Source organism: Phalacrocorax carbo, chromosome 14 (assembly GCF_963921805.1).
Source record: "Phalacrocorax carbo chromosome 14, bPhaCar2.1, whole genome shotgun sequence".
Taxonomy (NCBI): Eukaryota; Metazoa; Chordata; class Aves; order Suliformes; family Phalacrocoracidae; genus Phalacrocorax; species Phalacrocorax carbo.
The window spans coordinates 10,311,111-10,330,666 of NC_087526.1; the positions used below are offsets into that span (position 1 = coordinate 10,311,111).

Sequence of the window (19,556 nt, forward strand, 5' to 3'; positions counted from 1 at the left end):
TTTTACCTAACCCTCTTCATGACGGTACCTATTTACCTTAAAGGGTGCTATGAGGATTAGTTTGTCTAGATTTGTAAGGCACTTTTGAAGAGAGAACGCAACATCCAGCATGAAGGTTGAGTTCTGTTGTTCTTGCTGTGTTTGAACCTTACAAAACAAACAAACAAACAAAAATCACAGAGTCACAGAATCACAGAATGGCGGGGGCTGGAAGGGGACTCTGGAGATCATCTCGTCCAACCCCCCTGCTGGAGCAGGCACCCCCAGAGCAGGGGCACAGGACTGCATCCAGGTGGGTTTTGAATGTCTCCAGGGAAGGGACCCCACAGCCTCCCTGGGCAGCCTGTGCCCCTGCTCCGGCACCCACACAGGGAAAAAGCTTTTTCTCATATTGAGGTGGAGCTTCCTGTGTTCCAACTTGTGCCCGTGGCCAAGGAACCTTTTTTAATCTTTTAAATGTGAGTAGTGGTAAATCATATGTATATTCAAGGATGGTACATCAGTTCTGCTACAGTTAGAATTATTTAGGTTGGAAAAGACCTTTATCTGTTCTTACACCTGACCTACACTTCTACTTATGCCACTAGTATACAAGCCATGTCCCCATAATATTTAATTAAAAGTACATCCATTCTGTCAGATTGATCTGCTTCTTTCTGGTTTAAATTATTCCAGTCTTAGACAAGATGTAACCCTGAAATAATACATGATCTTATCTTTAGATGGGGCTCTGTGCAATGTATCTTAACCCCTTACAGAAATGAAGAACTGAGACAGTCTGTAAATCTGCCATGCCTTTGGGCTGTAAGGAAGAACTGAAAAGGACAGGAAAGAAGTATAAACAAATCTCAATTTTTCAGCACTTACTGCAATGCTTTTTAGCTATAAATAGGAATAATACATGACAACTTGGGGAAGAAGTGGATTATCAGCCATCTCAGTAATACCTAAGAGGCCACACAATCTCTGACCATCATTTATTTAAAATGAGGGTGGCTAAAGGGAAATTTCATCCTTAGCAAGGTTAGTGCAGGTTTTGCTCCCTCAGCAAAAGGAAGTTACCTATTGATTTTTCAGGTGGCCTGACTACCTACAGGTCACACAGGTCTAGTGTGAATCACAGTGATAAGGTCTGGGACAGAAGTGGACTAGATGCTATTCCCACACCAAGCTCATTAACCACAAGGAGCACATTAAAGCCATTGGCTTTGGTGGAATTACATCACTGTAAATTAGAAGTGCAACAGCTCAAGCAAGACAGGCCACCAGATGGCAGATCATTAATAGTTTAAAGCCTAGTTTGGGGTCTGGTCGTTATTTCACATTCCGAAGTTTTGTGAATATTAAAAGGAACAGCTTCATTTAATAAAACAGCACTGGCTTTACAGAAGAATGGACTGTTTTGGACAGAAAACCTTGGATTTCTGAAATAAGTCTAAATGAAAAAAAGCCTCCCATCTGCAATGTTTACTATGCAAAGTCTAGGAAATGCATACAGGTTTACAACTGCCTGAAACTGCTGTTTCTTAGCTGACATTTGGCCATGCTGCAACCATAATCAATTGGAGGAGAGACTGAGAAACAAGACTTAATAAAAAAGCTTTGTTAAGAGTTCATAGTGAAAAAGTAGGCTGAGAAATACACAGTGAAGCTATATATAATATTTGGTACGGAGTGGATACAATGGAGGTACATCCTCCCTGCTGTCTGTCATTAACAGATCCACAGCTAGTTATATTTAACGTGTTATGGCTCTCACATTTTTTACCACCTTACTGCTTTATCATTCTTGGGCAAGATACTTAGCATGTGTAAATTGGAATAGCTTAATATAATTTAATGGGTCTATACCAACAGATGCAGGTCATGGTTCCAGTTATTACTTGTTGAACATATTAGTAGCTTTCTTTTTTATAGTGTAGTGTGAGAAAAACCTCAGGTAAAAAATTCTTCCCCAAGACAGCTAAGCAAACTAGAGTACCAGGCATAGTCTGTCACCATTACTGCTGGGTGACCAAGTGGACTTTGGAGCTTCTCATCAAACCTCATCTCCCAACAGTGAGAAAGTTTCTATGACCCTTGAAGGTCCTGAAGCTTCATTTGTGTTAGCAGGAAATCTTTCCTAGTCTATAGGTAAATAATGTATTACCATTCTTGTTTCTCAAGCTCTAATAATCATATTTGGATTTTGGATTTTTAACAGCAAAAAGAGGGCTTTAGCATGGCAGAAAAAGGCAAACAGTGTGGTACGCTCATATCTTACATTTATTTCAATTCATAGGGGCCAGTCATGCCAGAGTTTGGGATCTAAGGCTTTCTTTTCAGCGCTTTTTAAAAGAAAACAGAGCTGCTGTTCCCTAAACTCTAAACTACAACCATCAGTTTCGGTGAGTCACCACACTCAAGGAACTGAGGCAGCAGCAGCACGACTTACACAGCATGCCCACCCATAAGCAGTGTAGTTGCAGGGGCTTATTCTCAGAGCATCCTTCCCTCTGTTGTTAGAAGCAAAATATTGTAAAAGCTCCTCCCTGTGACTTTCACCAGCACACTCTTTCACCTTGAATTCAGTAACAGGCTGGAGTTAGTACTTCTAAGATCTAGACTTAACCTCTCTCACTGGCACAGGTTTCTTTCCTCTGTGCTTCAGTTTCTCCAGCAGTAACATAAGGATAATGCTTATCTGCCTCACCCAGAACTTGTGAAGTGTCAGCAATCAGCCAAAATTCCAAACTGAAAGGTATCAATGCAATTCAAAGACTGCAATGCAATGTAGCAATATGTTCATCTGAGTTGCCTTGTGTTGGTGGCTGCAGACCTAAATCTCTTCATCTCAAAAAGCAAAACCAGCTTTTTTGAGTCCTACAAAAGGTAGATGGTTGTGTTAGTGAAAATGAGGAGGAAGATTAGAGACAAAACCATTACTATTTCACAAGCTCTTCTGAGCTTTAGTGCAAAGTCTTCTTTGCCTACTAAAACAAGAGAGGATGGGCTTTATACAAAATATACATGAAAGAAGTTGCTTGATTTAGTGTTGAATAGTCAGATCCCTCTCTCAGTTATAACTGTGTATTGAAGCTGATACAGGTCTACAATGAAGTGGTTAAATAGAAGGCTTTTCTTGACAGATAATGGTTATTTTTTCTCTTTAGAGTTTCTTTTTCTTGAATTTCTGTTTTATCAGAATGTCTAAAGAAGGAATGGATCATCTGAATCTACTGTAAGAGAGCTGGGGGTGTCCTGTGTTGGTAACCAGAATACGCTGTGTTCACATATAGAGCAATCTTATTTATTGAGGTATCAAAGTAAGAGGACTTTTACCAGCCTTCACCAGAACTGATGTTCTAGGCTGTACTTTGGAAGTCAGATTTCATGAAAAATACTTTTAATGGTGCATAAGAACAGTGGTGATGGTTTTCCTCAAAAGCTCAAAATAAAAAGACCATTGAGCAACCTTTTGCTGATGCAGAATTTATTTTTTCCAGAAAGCTTTTAAAACTTCTCTTATATAGCTGAATCATAGCCAATCTTAGATAATGAATACACTGTAGAGTTATATTTTTTTTTGTGAGCAGATAAATTCATATAGATATACAATGTGTTATATGTACCATATATGGATTTGCCCTTGTGACAACATATTTCAAACCTAGAGATTAGAGTCCAGGAAGAGCATGTAATAAATTATTGAAACTTAATGAAAAAGTATATTTCTGGCTAGATTTTTCTTTCTACTTTAATATAACTAATTTACTAGGCTTGGTTGAATGTTAGAATATGTTTTTAAGCACTGACATACACCCTCTCTGCAGCTCTGGAGACAAGGCTTTCAAGACTTGCTCTCCCACTCCATTTGAGCACCAGGACTGAAATAGCAGCAGTGCATTTGCAAAATCCTGATGTGCCAGGTAATGAAGTAACTCTTTTCCTTGCTCCTTGGGGAAATCCAGTGGGATTAAAAGGAAAATAATTGACCGTGTTCTTTTTAGGCTGGCAAGCATGAATCTCTGGAACGAGATCAGACATTGGCTGTCAAGGCTTTACTGAAGTTATAGAATACTCCAAAACTATATAGCCGTCTCCAGGAAGGAGAATGAAATATGAAACTGTTTCTCAAAACAAAAAGCCCACAATTTAAAATCAGGGTCTGACGTAAACCCAGCAGGCTTCTGTTGGGTGTTACATGAGGGATAAAACTGGTCTTGTTACATTAACAGTAAGCATATTGCTTATTTTAAAATAGCTATCATAAGTTGGAGTGAAGAACACATGCTCTATAGCCGGTTATTTCTAAAATAGTTAATACTATGCCATTCATGTTAAAATTAAAATCTTGATTTGGCTAATGTTTTCAGTTACGTCATTAATTGTCACCCATTTCAGAATGGAAAATAGGTTTCAAAAAAGCATTCAAGCTTTATACAAATCTAAACCGAACTTATTATTGCAAAGGATTTCAGTCATATCAATTTTTATTCTCATTCCTAGTTAGATATAAAGGAACAAACATCTTCCATACCCTCAATAGTGTTTTGAACTCCACAAAAACACTGAAGCAACTTGTTAGCATAGCGATATAACATATTCATTATGAGCCAGCTGAAGTATTGCAAAGTTTGCATCTGTTGTCATGAAGATAGATTGATATTAGATAGGATTCATTACAATTTTACACCATTCTAGCCTGTATTGTCCCTGCTTTCAAGCTAAGTAAAGAGCTATTTCCATAACAGCTACGGAACAATTCATTTGTATCCTTTCAGAATACACAACATCATTACCTCTGTGCCAAAACAACCTTCTGATGGAAGGCCCTTCTAAATGATAAATTGCACATTCAAGAAATGTAGTGTAGAAGATTACAATTCCAAAACTGTTCTCTTTTGTATTCCTACCCTGTATGTGTCGATGAGCTGATGAGTTTCGATTTTAGTAACTATATTTTACTATGGGATATACACGTCTGTTATGCAAATATTTTCAGTAGCAGTACACAGACACCTTATACATTCAACTGCAATCAGTTAACCAGGTACATTTGGATTCCCATATTTAGTTGCACCCACAGTCATGGGGAATGTACATACAACTTAAAATTATACTTCTCTGCATGTATTTGCCAAGGTTCAAAAAAATGTAGCCAAAATCATGCAATCTAGCATAACCTAAAAACTTGGTCAACCATATGTACAGCCATACTTAAAAACTGCACAAACGCCCCTGAGTACCAGTTACCACAATCAAACATTCGTGAAACTGCACGCTGCACCCGGGGCTGAAGCTAGAGGAGCGATGAGCATTATCCATCTGATTAGCTATGCTCTTTCAAGTTTCAGATTTCCTGAATACACATGTACCCCAAGATGAATTATCAAAATCTAATAAAAAATTTATAAATCCCCCACTATTTAAGGTTCTCTATAGAGTAACAAATGGTGATAAAATAGAGGTTCATCAACATTTCCATTAGGAATTATATTGTTCAAATATCTAAAAGTAATTAAACCCATAAAAAGTGCTTCAGTTATTTATTTGCATTTTTAATAGTCTCTAATACAAGAACACCATTCAACACCCTAGGTGCCCTTGGCAGTCTTTTGAAGAAAGTAATAAACGATAATAATACCTAGCTGTTATACTGTGTTTTCACTAGTAGACCTTAAAGTGCTTTACAAAGGAACTAAGGCTCTGCAGCGAGTGAAAATCATGTCTATACATGTGTATCCATATTTTGCATGTAACAGTGGTGCACTAGCCATATGTGTTGTGATTATCTTAGAGAGAGCTCAGTTTAAAAATACACCTACTCTAGTTTATTGCACTCCTTAGAATTTGTTTTCCTGAAGACTGGAAGTAATGGTAAAAAATATTTAAGTCTTCAGGATGTCAAGTGTTACACGTGATGCGTGTATATTCCTGGAGGCTTATGAATGTCAGTTACCATTCAGGTGTCCACACCCAGATTGTCATTCCTTGGTGCCAGGTAAGGAAACAACATGAGCCTCTCTTGCCTACAGTACAGAAATAGTAATTAAACTGCTTTAATGGATGCAAAATTTCAACACTTTCAGGGTTCATAACTTTGATTTCTCTAGTCAGAGACCCTGTGGGCAAGATTTATGCATCAAACAAGAACTGAGATCACAACATAGTAACATTTTTGAAACGTGACCAAATTAGCTTCATGGAGGAGAAAACAAATGCTTCAAAGAGGACAAGATGTTCAGGAGTTGTCAAGTAGTATTTCAATTTTAAAGAGAAATAACAAACGCACTTTGGGCCCTAGTCTATTTTTACTTATCTGTATGTTTGCCTTGTCTCCTTCAAATGTATACACAGTTTGAAATACATCTCCATCTGTTGAGAGCTATGGGATGTTGAAAACAGTGCTTTCATGATGATTGAATGATCTAATTCAGATCTCAGCTAAAGACCATCATAATTACTCAGGAAACTCTAACTCCAAGTTTCTTCAACCACATGTTAGGCTTTGGTTCACCTCCTCTCATTTAGGAGAAGATATGTTAATCATGAGATTTCCCTCATCTCAGATTAGCCTAAGGGTCACCGTGTATCAACCATGTTATATCCATTAGCCTGATACGCACCTGTACTTTCCTCCACAACAATTTTGGTAATAAAAGTGCCCTTCCTTCAACAACAAATTATTTATTAGTAGAATGCAAACATACTTCCTACTTGAAAACATGAAAAATGCTAGACACACCTAGCTTTCCTCTTATGCTTACCAGTACCAACACACTGGGATAACCAATTCCTACAGAAACTTCCACAGATGATCCTCCATGAAGTGTACCCTGCAAATGATGCCCGTGACATCTCCTGGTATTTGACAATTAGTTTTCTTCTTAATAAGACCAATTATTTGACATCTTTAAAATGTCTTGCTTCCTGGCCAAAGGCCTCAAAACGCACACATATACATGACTGCCTTATCTGGTAAGCCATTTTTATCTCCCAGGTGTTTTTCTTCAAGACTCCAGTGTAAGGTTTGGAGCAGCAATATTCCATCCATGAATCTCTTGCCCAGACCCTGGCTCCATACTCGTACCGCAGTTGCTGTCAAGAATCTCGTGATCCGTACTTCCCCTGTGTTTTGAGAAAACTTCCTACCTCTGCCATCTTCCAACTTTCTCCCATATCCCCTTCCCTCCTCTCCCACAATGTCTCCCCCTTCTCTTGTCCTCAGACACTCCAAAGCAATCCATACTCCCACCATCTCCCTTTTACAATAGCAAAGGCTGAGCTTTTCTGTCTTTTCCCTCTCTTGCAGTACCTCCCTATCGATCCCTTTTTGCCTGCCTCCTCTTTTCAATTACCCTTTGCTGCTCAGGGTCCCAAAATGCAGCAACAGACCTATCATATACTAGATGACTCCACATACTTTGACACATGCAGCGCACCGCAAAAGGCAGCACAGGCTGTTTGCCTCATTCAGAGTTCGTCATTTCCATTAGGCAGCTGTTCTGCTAGAGTGGATGTACGGCTTGGCTGCTTGGCCACCCGGCCAACCAGCATGAATGTATGTCCTGGTCAGTCAGACATTTGGTTGTGGTATTGCCTGCCAGTCCTCAGGTGAAACAAATAATGCAGGCTGCCTCTTAACTGTTGTTATGCCGAAGAAATTGTCCTGCAAAGCACATGCTGCACAAGTCTGTCACAGAGTCTCTCTCAATAACTAGGTGACATATCAATATTTCTAGGTTTTTACACAGCCTCATCTGTGGTGTTCACAACACTATTACATTTCAGCTCCCCTTCTGTCGCAATCATATGTGACATATTACGTTTTATTTTAAAATATGTACATGCCCTAACTTTGCTTGAGAATTCTAAATAGGATCTTTGCAAAGATATGGAACATATGTTTGCTTCTACTAATTGATATAAACTGTTTTCCTTTTTAGAGGGCTCTGTTCAAAATAATGCCAAAATAATTGGATTTAAACCAGAAAATAAACTGTTTCGAGGTGGAATGGATGACAACAGTGTGCTGATTGATCGGCCCATTACAAAGCAGGGATCCACAGGGATCTAGTGATGGCAGCTGTCGCTCCATCAGGATGTGACTATAAAAGCATAAAGCTTCGTTTCCCTGCCTGCACAAATGGTAATAATATGTGCATACCTATTCTGAAGGTTTGCCATCAGATTCTAGCACTTTTGTATAGGTGATAAAAATTATGATGAGCCCACATTCAGATGGCTAAAACAATTGTATGTATCAACATAAGAGTACAATTATGCCTTGAAGAAATATTAACACTTACAAAAATATGGATGAAAACTGACTTGCACAAACAAATCTACTAATATAAATAAAATATGCCTTACAGAAAGTTAAATAAAACTGCATGGCATGGTTGGAAGGCATGATGATTTGTAAAAAAAGACCACTGATGCAGCACAACTGAAGGAATAAATATCTAAAAGTAGTGAACAAAATCTTGGTAAATTATTAAAATCTCCACTTGAAACAAACTACACATTCTTTTACGCAATGAGTCCTTGTAAACCAAGTACTTATCAAAGGAATCCTCCACCCCATGTCTGCAGCTTTATCCCATCTTCTAAAGTGGGAACTGCACCGGGAAGGGCAGTGGAATTAGACACGGAGGGCTGTGCACATACCCCTGTGCCTCAGTTCCTGGCATTATCGATCTCCTGAATGGCCAAAAGGGCCGTGTGGACTTGCCATACTGTTGCCATATAGAACAAAACTTCAGGACAATGTAAGGATAAGTCTTTGAAGATTTCCAACCAAGCCCCAAAAAAAGAAATCAGAAATATTTCTCCACAACAAATGTTCTTAAAAATGGGATGATCTTTCTAGGGGTTAAATGTACGCTGGCTACAGGGACATGGGGCCCTGCAGTACCTCAGTAGGGCCAACCAAATCTTGACAAGAGGCCACTGCTCTGATGATTGCAGTCACCAGGCTGAGAGCGAGCCTGTCCTATAGCAGGAGCTATAGGGAACTTAAAAGACATTAAATGGATTTTTCAGCTTGGGTCCCAGAAGAAAGGGTTACAGCAGGAGCAGTAATGCAAGACAGGAAATCAATGGACCCATAGAAATAAACATTTTACACATTTGTAGGTTTGATATTACTAAAAGACCATGCTAATCAAAGATTAGATTTTAAAAAAGAAAAAAGGTGAAAAAATGTCCCTGAACAGTGCCACAGATACCCGGAGTGGAGCTGCAAGTGCTAGAATCTGCTGCGTAATGAAAAGTCAGTTTCAGCTCCCTTGTAAATCAGGAGGATTTACCTTGACTAGAAGAGGAATAGGATCACACCCTAAGATAAAAAGCACATACTAGTAACTACAACCACCATCACGTAAGATTACTCACCAAGTCTCCAAGCTTTCAGAGAGCTGATAATTTAAAGGAAATTTTAATTAAAAACCAGAAGAAAATAAAAAAGAGATGTCAAAAGCAAAGCAATGTACCCAGTCTGTTTTCTCCATTTACCTCATGATGTCTTGCTTCCTCCTTACTTCAGGTGGTTCAAATAACAGGATTTAAGATTTGGTTTTGCAATCAAAACATACAGCCAGCCCAAAACCAAGGATTAGGGCAGGAATAGGAAGTATCTATATTCTATATATATCTATATATATCTATATATTCAACAGAATCCTTTCCTCCACCTGCTACTCCCAAAACCACAAAGGAAAACTAAAGCAAAAGTCAAACAATTTCATTGCATGTGCAAATTTTCTCTTACAAGGTACTACTTCCATTTTTTTCCACACTTGGTACTTTTAAAATACTTACTGAAATCCACTTTATTTCTTCAGCTAATGAGCATTTAAACTGTCACCATTCGTGCCAGCAAAGTAATGGAAATCAACTTTTTTACCTACAAATCCCATCCCCCCAAAAGATAAGGAGTAGTGATATAAGTATGATTGCCTACAAATGCAATGGAAGGGAAATATTTATGAAAGTGGTAAAGAGAACAGTCTGATGAATGATCAAAAGATTTCAGAGTATGCACAACACAGAAGCTGAGATTCTCACATATATGGAAATATGAGAGAAAAATGTTTTCCTGGGGATATCACCTCCAATCTTCACATGGAAATGAACATAGAAAATACACTTTTCTATGGTTGATTTTGCTTTGGAGTAGGAAGAGGGTTTTAAGGTAAATGGCAAAATGAGGAAAAAAATAATTTACGTATTTTTCAGTAAACTTTCAGTTTCATACAAGCATATCCCATTGGACACAATGTAAAGCCCATAACATATCCCAGGCAACAGAACAACACACAAATAGGGAATGTGTCTTGCCTTATCAACTCAAATATTCACAGGCTGGAAAAAATTACAGAAGAAGAATAGTTTACAATAGCCTGGAAGCTATTAATTCAAACCGCAAAGAAGAAAAATGTGTCCAAACAGCAATAGTAGCTTTTCATCTAAAGTAGAAAAAATGGGCCATATGTATTGATTTTCTCTTTGGAATCTTTGGAAGCCAAAGGTCTGTAGGATTAATTAGCAATTGTGTTAATTAAAGAGTCAGGTCACTGCCACAGTATCATCGGGCTTGGCATGGTGGAAGACCTTTCAACCTGTTTTAAATTTACGACCTTGTTGCTTTTGGTCCATGCTTCTCAAGCAGCTTTGATCTCAGAACTGCTCTCATGTTTTAATTTGGTTTCCTTCTTGCTGTGGAATACTGAATTTCAACTTGCCTTTCTAACTAAATGTTATGGTGGTGCAGTGCAATGAGATCTTTGCACACAACATGTTATTTTCCGACTAATTCTTTTGCTGTTGTGGTCTTACCTGTAAAAAATTTAACCCATGCTGACAGTCTCAGAAGAGTGTATGAAGGAACTAAGATGGAAGTGAAATAGCATTTCCGTGAGTCTATTCTACTTTGAAAATAGTTTTTATTTCACCCTGTTTACAACCCTTCGTTTTGTTTCCTTATGACAAACCAAGTCGGGCAGAGTCCCACCCTGGGCCAGAGGAAATGGGAAATTCTAACTCTCCCTCTTCTCCCACCTCAAGGAAAAAAATTTTCTTCAGAAGCTATTTTGACACCAGATCAGAAACAAAAGTTGAAATGTAAGCACTAAACTCGCCATCAGACCAACCTGCCTTTAACGTGACTGTAACAACACGAACACACACTCCATGAAAACAATGTATCCACTGTTTGAATACCTGGGAATGCAATATCCCAGGCCGTGCTTCCTGCAGATCTGGTGGATTTGAAATCTCACGGCATTTTAGCCAGGTTCAATCCAATTTAATCCAATTTTCACTAATTTCAGTGATATTTGACACTCAGATGCCTTGAGAATAAGTAAACTCCTTCAGATTATAGATGTCAGTAAAGGAGAGAAACTGAAACTAAGTCTGTCCTAAGAGGTGAGGCCATCTCTGCTCATTCCTCTGCACCCGTATTCTGGTTTGTGGTTACCCAGTCACCACGTTTATACCAGCACATATCATTTAGCATCAGCCACAGCACATGCTGCTTCTCGTGATACGCACAACAAGGAAATGGGAAGGAACAGAGGGTACATGCTGAGGAGCAGGGAAATGTGGGATGGAAGTGGACACACTGTAGAGAGATGTGGGTTGTTGCCGTAGAGTGAGTTGGGACACAACGTCATTACGAACTAGGCTTCATCAGTTCCAATGCTGATGAAAAAACTGCTTTTTTTAACCAATGCACCATAGACCTTACTGCAAAAAAACATGAATATGGAACAGTACATTAATAGAGTATTCAAAATGTATCACTACCAATGCAAAAATTTCACATCATTAATCTTATTCATAGCAGCCAGCTATCCTGTCTGAAGAGAGCATGCAACGTGTTTTTAAAGAAGTAGGCTTTTGTCCTATAACTCTCCCTTGTAGTAGATAAAGAAGGTTCAAAGAACTTGATAAATCTGGGAGAAACAGCAGCCTTGTTCCACTATTTTTTCCATTGATGAACACATACATAAACACACAGATTCCAAGTGTATACTCTTACAGCAGTAACAACACGGGACATTCAAGTCACCATCGGTATGGTAAGCCAGCTACGGGTTGTTTGATCTTTTGGACTTTTATTTTCAGGAAATCTATTCAAGTAACAAATTTCCAGACAGCTTTGCTAAAAGATAAATATTCAAATACTTTGACAGTAAGCTTTTCCCCAGATTCATATAGAATCCATTGCTGTTAAAGCAGATTAGGTAGTTAGCATCCTGGCAGACACAAACTAGGTGTTATTTTGTCCTTCCTCTACTATGCTTTGCACTATGGTGGAATACGTTATAACAAAACATATCTGTAATACAGAAGATAAAAACATCTGGAAGGAAAGCAGAAGTTCACAAGGTGTTATTACTCCATCAGTGTTTTTGCACAGGTCAGCACACCAAAGCAACTTGGCCTGGTGCAACTTTCCATTGTACACTGTCGAAACTTTATGTAAAATATCTGGTGGTATTCCTCCTCCTGCATGCTTGACTGGTCACTGGGCTTTGTAGTTAATCATGCTGTGTAACATTTCTAAGTACTGACTTAAAAAATAATAATGCGTCACATAGCCCAAAGACTGGATGACTCTTACAGTCATTGTAAAGAAAAATATTAAGTAAGGGAGAACAGATAGGTGATGGATATCTTGTCTTTAATTTTAGAGTCACGGATATGTGTGATATTTTCCAAATATTGCTTTATCACAAATTCATGTTTTGATTCCAGATGTTGTGATATGATGTTCTGCTCCTCAGCGCTCTTACAGATGACACACACCTGTTCTGTATTTGGCTTCAGAATAAAAACTTCAGAGCTTTTATTTCTATGTATTTTATTTCTGAGTTCCAGAAATTCCAGTTCTACATTAGGCCTTTTACTGTACATTTCTCAGTAAGTACATATCTGTGTGGGTGCTCTGTATTTCTACTGTAAGAAGACCTTTAGCTCTAAGGAAAATACTCACAATACAGCTCTGTACACATAGGACAAATTACCTTGAAATGCTGAAATTTTGCTTTATAAGACTCAGTCATATGTAGAATATCAACCAGAACTCCCCAAAATCAATGGAAGCACTGCGATGAGTTAAGCACGTGTCAGAGTGCTTCTAATGAATCTCTGTGTGTACAGAGGTCTTACGTGATACACATGGATAGCATCTGTGCTACTTCACTAAGAATCTCACTTTGATAATGTTTCCATGACAAACATATGTGATATTTTTATAACGACTCATGAGCTATAAGTTTTAAACGTGATTCACATAAAGAATGTATAGTGCTACAAAGACATCAAAACAGTCGCAAATATGGAACTTGTTAAGTTCTACCTTGTCCCTTTATCTTCACGCAGGCAAATGCTTATTGAGGTGAAAAAAGGAGGAACCTATGAGGCACGAACATCATAATACATTTCCTTTACCATTCAAAGGTAAGTAGAGAAGGAAGAAAGCAGGCATGCTTAGGCTAATCAGTAAAAGTAGCTGCCATTTTGTAAGGGAAATTATACTGGAAAATTCTGCTTTGTAACTATCATGCAGAAGAGAGGCAACTATAAAATCTCTGCTTTATCACGCAGTAAAGAAAACATGAACATTTTTGCTTTTTGAAGAAAAAGGTCTTCAGTGTTTTATTCCTATAATCCTCGCCTCCACCACCACAACCCTGTGGTGCAAATAACTTTCAGGGTTTGCACGGTCAAAGCCTGGTTTGTTTTTATTATTACTGTTACAATATGTCTTGCTGGAATAATCATATGACAAAACTTCCTGGAAAGTGAACTCTCAAATTAATGCTGAATTGAAGAAACATGTCAGGAGCATATAAGAGGTGAAAGAGTTACTGGAAAAACTGACTTGGAGTTTATGTATTTCTTTGAGCTTAAAAATAATATCAATTGGAGGACTTACACCATCAGTCCGGCAGGCTGCCAGAATAAATAATTGAAATACTTCTCTATACTTATGTTCTTCCAGTATAGTTTCTGAATAAGTTAATTCTGTGCATAATTGATAGTGAAAAGAGAAGTATCCTTTGATAGGTAAGAGTCTGTCTTACCTGTGGTGATTTCATTGCAATTCCTGTAAATGAGAAGATGAAGTCATGCTTTTTAAAAAACTGACATGGGTCAACGGGCACAAGCTGGAACACAGGAAATTCTTCCTAAACATGAGAAAACACTTCTTCCCTGTGCGGGTGCCAGAGCAGGGGCACAGGCTGCCCAGGGAGGCTGTGGGGTCCCTTCCCTGGAAATATTCACACCCCGCCTGGACGCGGCCCTGTGCCCCTGCTCTGGGGGTGCCTGCTCAAGCGGGGGGTGGGACAGGGTGAGCTCCAGAGGTCCCTTCCAGCCCCCACCATTCTGTGATTCTGTAACTACTGATTATAACATTTATTTATAGGACAAGAAACAGGATTCTAAGCCTAAAGTAAAATCAATACTGTGTATGTCTGTGTCCATTGGTTATATAATTTTTTAGCTAAATATTTTCATTATTTAAATCCTTTTTTATGATGCCAGAACAACGATTGTACTTTATTTGCATTAAATTACTGTAAATTCATGGCCAGATTCACCACTGTTGTAACGAAATACGGCATTCTTAAACGGTGCAATGAAAAGTACCCGAAGTGCAGTATGATTTGCAAATTCCTTTGGTGTTGATTAAAATCTCACAAAAGCACACTGAAGTCCATAGGTTTTAGTATTTAATGTGTCACAGCCAACATATTAATTCTGCTTTCATGATGACTCATTGTGAACAAAGAGTTTTATTAAAACAATACGCTGAACAACATAAAATAATAAAACTGCATCAAAAAATCTCATCAGAATAAAAGAGAATATGAACCAGATTTTCAAAAGCAGGGATACAAACCATACTTATGGACACTCATACATGCAAACTTTTGAAATGCTGGCTCTGAAATATAAAAATTACATTTAAAAATAGTATTTAGTTCTATAGTTCATGGCACAAATCCAGGAAGTATCTTAGATAATGGATCCACAGCCAGGAATCTTTCTCCAACTTGGCCTATTTAAACTCAGGGACAAGGTTCAGAAACCAGTCTTTTAAAACACAGCATCCTAAAGCTATGCACACAAACAAGTGCACTATTTTTACTCTGATAAGCATGGAAGTTATTAATATAGTCACTGGAAACCCCTTGTGGTGTTTCCCTTCATTAAGCTAGGGCCAGGTATTTAATTTGTCCTGAAAATGGGCATCACTCATACTAGTAAGCATTTGTTACTGAGAATTCTGACCCTTGAATGTTGTCAATTTAATCAGTCCGAGTGGAGAAGGTACAGCATAGAAAAACAGGTAGTGGTGGTAGTAACAGAAATGGCAAACATAACGAAAAGTCACAATTTTCAAGTATGTCACTATACACAGTATGCTATCCAACTCCTTGTCACCTCTGAAAATATTAATAAGATGTAACTTCTGTGCAAAACCATTGAGCTAACATATTGTCAATATTAAGCCCTGTATTTTCTGGGTTTTGTAGCCTTAAATTTGTGAGTAGTAATTTCTTTTCTATTCCCAAAGCAGTTGCTTCTGCTCTGAAAATAATTGTCTGAAACAATGAAAAGGCATTTTGGTAGTTTAAGGAGTTTCTTGATGAGAAATAGCAAACATCTGCTTGAAGTATTGCAGAGTGAGAGCTTCTTAAAAACTCTGCCTATTTGGGAAGTGTCAGGTAACTAAATGCAGCTACCAGCTTCCTCACTAATACTAGCATAAAGAAATAATTTGATACGGTTCAGCTTAGATTTTCAATTATGTAATTTTTATATTTTTTAATGTGCTGAGATATATTTACCTACTGTGCCACACACTTGTACCCAGTGTTTCCAAAAGTGTGTACTTTAATCTTCTGTGGAGCTTGTGCATGAGGTGATACCAAATCTCTGCAAATATGATTTTTTCAAGACCCAACAGATGAGCTGGATAAGCAGAGTAGTTTCACAGGAGATACAGGAATAGGATTATCCCACCTTTTGAAGTATTTCACATAGGTGGAATGGAAAGAAGGGCCTTGTAGGCATAAAGAAGTAATTCAAAGCCACAAGGATTGATATTCAGGTCAATAATCCTGTCTACAACTGAAACGTTCTGGTAATGCTAAATATTTCCTAGAACAAAAAACCTTGAAACACATTATCAGCAGGGAGATGTGCTGGCATAATTTTAATCTTGGTTTGTAGCTATTCTCTTTTGATTGTATTTAAACTCCGTAATAGACAATATGAAAATATTCTAATGTATAAATAGCCAAAGAAACTCAAATACAACATATATTATTCAAAATAATCACAACTAAACTGTAAAGCAAATTGCTCTATGATGTTTTCTTAGTTAGTCCTTCCACTGTCGCTTACCAGCTTAACTAAGCAAATCTGAAAGGAGCTAGCCAGGCAATGTATTTGCACATCTGGTGCCCCAGAGAGTTCATGACAGTTATTACTTCGTGTCATATCATATTATAAATTTGAGGCAATTCCCATACCAGTAACTTAATTGTATTTCAAAACTGCAATGTTTTTTTACTAGGAGACAAACCAAGGAGCTTTCCATGATTATGCCAAGTAATAATTTCCTCATCCACCATATTTCACATACGCTGTAGACCAGTAATATAAAATCCAGGACATCTGTCTTCACGTTTCCATTTACTACAAGATGTACCGACATGGTACTCAATTATACTCTTTAACACAGAAAATCTTTATACATAATAAAATCTACAACAGCAAAATACTGCACTAGTATATAATGCGGTATTTTGAAAATAAGGAGAATGTGGGAAGACTGAAATCAGGTAGCACTGCTACAGGTTAGCAGGTTTTTAGACTAACCAGGTGTGCAAATAAGGGCTTGTGTATATATAACTGCAGTAGAACACATATACTGCAATGACTTGCATCCTTGCCTTGCTCACATGTCAGTCACTTATGCGTATTTGATTCCAAATATTACACACCTACCATACCCACAGGCAAGGCCAAGAGGCACAATTGTGTGGAAGAAGATGGTTGCTCCTCCCTCTTACAGGACAGGCAAAAGCAACTTAAACAGCTCTACAGAGAAATCAAAAGGCTTACGATTCTTCTTTTACACTGTTTTATCTGTAGCAATTTTACTAGAGGATTGAGAACACTGAAGAGATTCTAACTTTCACTATATGACTGTTTAATACGATATTTGGATAAAATAAGTGTGTCTCAAAGCCTAGAACACTCTTTACATGCCTGTGCAACTATTCCACTGAGTTTCATGCTGTGTCTGTAGGAGAATCAAATGCATAATGCAGCTCAGTTCCAGTATTATCACTGCAGGAGAAAAAGCTGTATTACATGTGCTCTGCCTATGGTACACCTTTTTTAACCACGTACTTTTTTCTGGGTAACTGTAGCAAATCATTCACTACTTGGAAACTCGTTTGCCCTGTCCACACACATCCACAAACATCGTCTAATGTTGACTATCTACAAAACAGCAAGTCCTGTGTGTGTTAATCCCAAGTAGTGTTTTCATTAACTGACAATACTTATGAAGATTTCTTCATTGAAAACAGAGAATTATTTAATATGCATAGTGACAACAATATTCATTTGCAGACTTTTGTGTTTGGCATTTTGAATCTATCTTTCTTAAATTGGCTTTCTTGTAAGAAATTATCTTGATGTCTAATATTCCAGAGAGATTCAGTAACTGTAGATTATGGGGTTTAGATTTGGTTGGTTCCTTGGTTTTCCTTTCTCTGGGGATGCTTTACTATACATCCACTTGAGTCTCCACTAGAGTAATGATGGAGAATCCTTACTGGGACAGATAATGTGTCTAACAGGTACAGTAACCACACTGTAATCTTTCACAGTTTACCTGCCTTCTACTTTCTCAATATCTGCCTATACTCCCACTCTGCATGGCATTTGTCATTCTAGATCCTTTGCTGCTTTGTATTTTCGTGGCTTTCCATCCTCTCATCCGCATTAATTTTAGTGCTATGCATTTTACGCTTTTAAGGTGTTTATAATTGAATTTCCTTCAAAAATATTTTTTCTTGGCATATTTTCCTCTGTCTTTGAGTTATCCAGATGGAATTTGCTGAGAGTTTCTCTCATTTGGAAGTATTTTTAATTAGCAGAAAAAAAAGATATTTTTTCCTCATCCTATTATTTTGAATTCTTCTTTATTTAAAAACTAGTGCATGAAAAGATTAAATACATTATATTAAAATGAAGATGTATTAACCAACAGCATTAACGTTCTCATGGTCTGTGGGGTAGAAGAGTGGGAAGAACCCTCTGATACAAAAAGTTTAAACCTGGCACCAGGCGACACGTGCACACTCCTTGGCACTTAATTAAAAATGTCATTGGAGAGCTGCTGAATAACTTCCATCTCAAGCAATTAAGCCTACATAGTGACTCAGGCTTCCCTCGATCACTCATTAGAAGAAGCTCTCAGTTTCTAGGAACAATAGACTCATAATGTTAATGTCAGCTGCAAAATAATGTTCATGGCATTCAGAGATACACAAGTTAAGCTATGCATCAGAAGACTACTGAAAAGTTAATTTTGTGGAAGGCACTTAATCTAGAATTGAAACATAGTTGTGTCGCTGGGCTGCTGAGGAGAAAGTGTACCTAATGAAAGAGTAAAGAGAAAAATAATGAGGACAAGAGTATATTAATAAAATAGCAATACAGGTGCTTAAACAAATATGGGCTTCAGTGCCTAGGCTATAAATCTCATCTCTCTTGGCTTCAATTTCTGAACTTAGTGCTTCTGACATAAATAATTTTCAAAAGATGCTAAGTCCATATAGGACAGGAATTCATTTGGTTTATAATAAGGCAACTCAAAGCATTTACTGGTGTAGGCAGGGTAAAGAAAGAAGAGTGTAACCATAACTCGTTAGCTCTGCTGGAGAAACACTGCATGACATGGTCACTCTTCATAAGCAGGGGCAGGGGGCAATGGCAATGATGGAACTGCCTGGCTATTTTAATGGCACATAACACTCTACAGCAATCAGAAATTGGGCTTCAGCTTAGTCTTCTGTTTAAAACATTTTTATATGTGTATTTACATACCTATATAGACAAAACATTTCTCTGAGATGAAATCTCACCCTAAGGTTTTGAATTTTACCATAAAGTACAAGAACAAGCCTCCATTTTTCATATTTCTTCCTGTGGTTGATGTAACCTCTGACTAGTAAACTACATTACAAAATTTTTTTAAGGTTAATTTTTGGGACATTGCCTATTGTTGGAAAGAGTTCACATATAATATGGCTTGTTTATGGCAATGAATGATTTAAATTATTCAAATAACTTTTTCGGGTAGTCCATAGAGTAAGAAGCTCAAGAAACCATTTTGTCCTGCATTCCAAACCAATTTCCTTGCAGAAAGCAGTTACATAGAAAACAGCCGATGTACACTCAAGAGCACTAAATTAACTTCTACCACTCAGGAGAAAGTGCCACATGCCACTGTGGACAGTTCAATGAAAAAC

General features: G+C 37.8%; 1 long non-coding RNA gene across 1 annotated transcript in view; it reads left to right on the forward strand.

Annotated features, from left to right (window-relative positions):
• Positions 1–13,613, forward strand: part of LOC135315737 (uncharacterized) — a 138,858-nt gene extending 125,245 nt beyond the window's left edge. Inside the window, exons 6-7 of the long non-coding RNA XR_010375229.1 lie at positions 3,813–3,908; positions 13,375–13,613. This is a non-coding gene — a long non-coding RNA (uncharacterized LOC135315737). The remainder of the gene's footprint in view (positions 1–3,812; positions 3,909–13,374) is intronic.
• Positions 13,614–19,556: the final 5,943 nt, after the last annotated feature.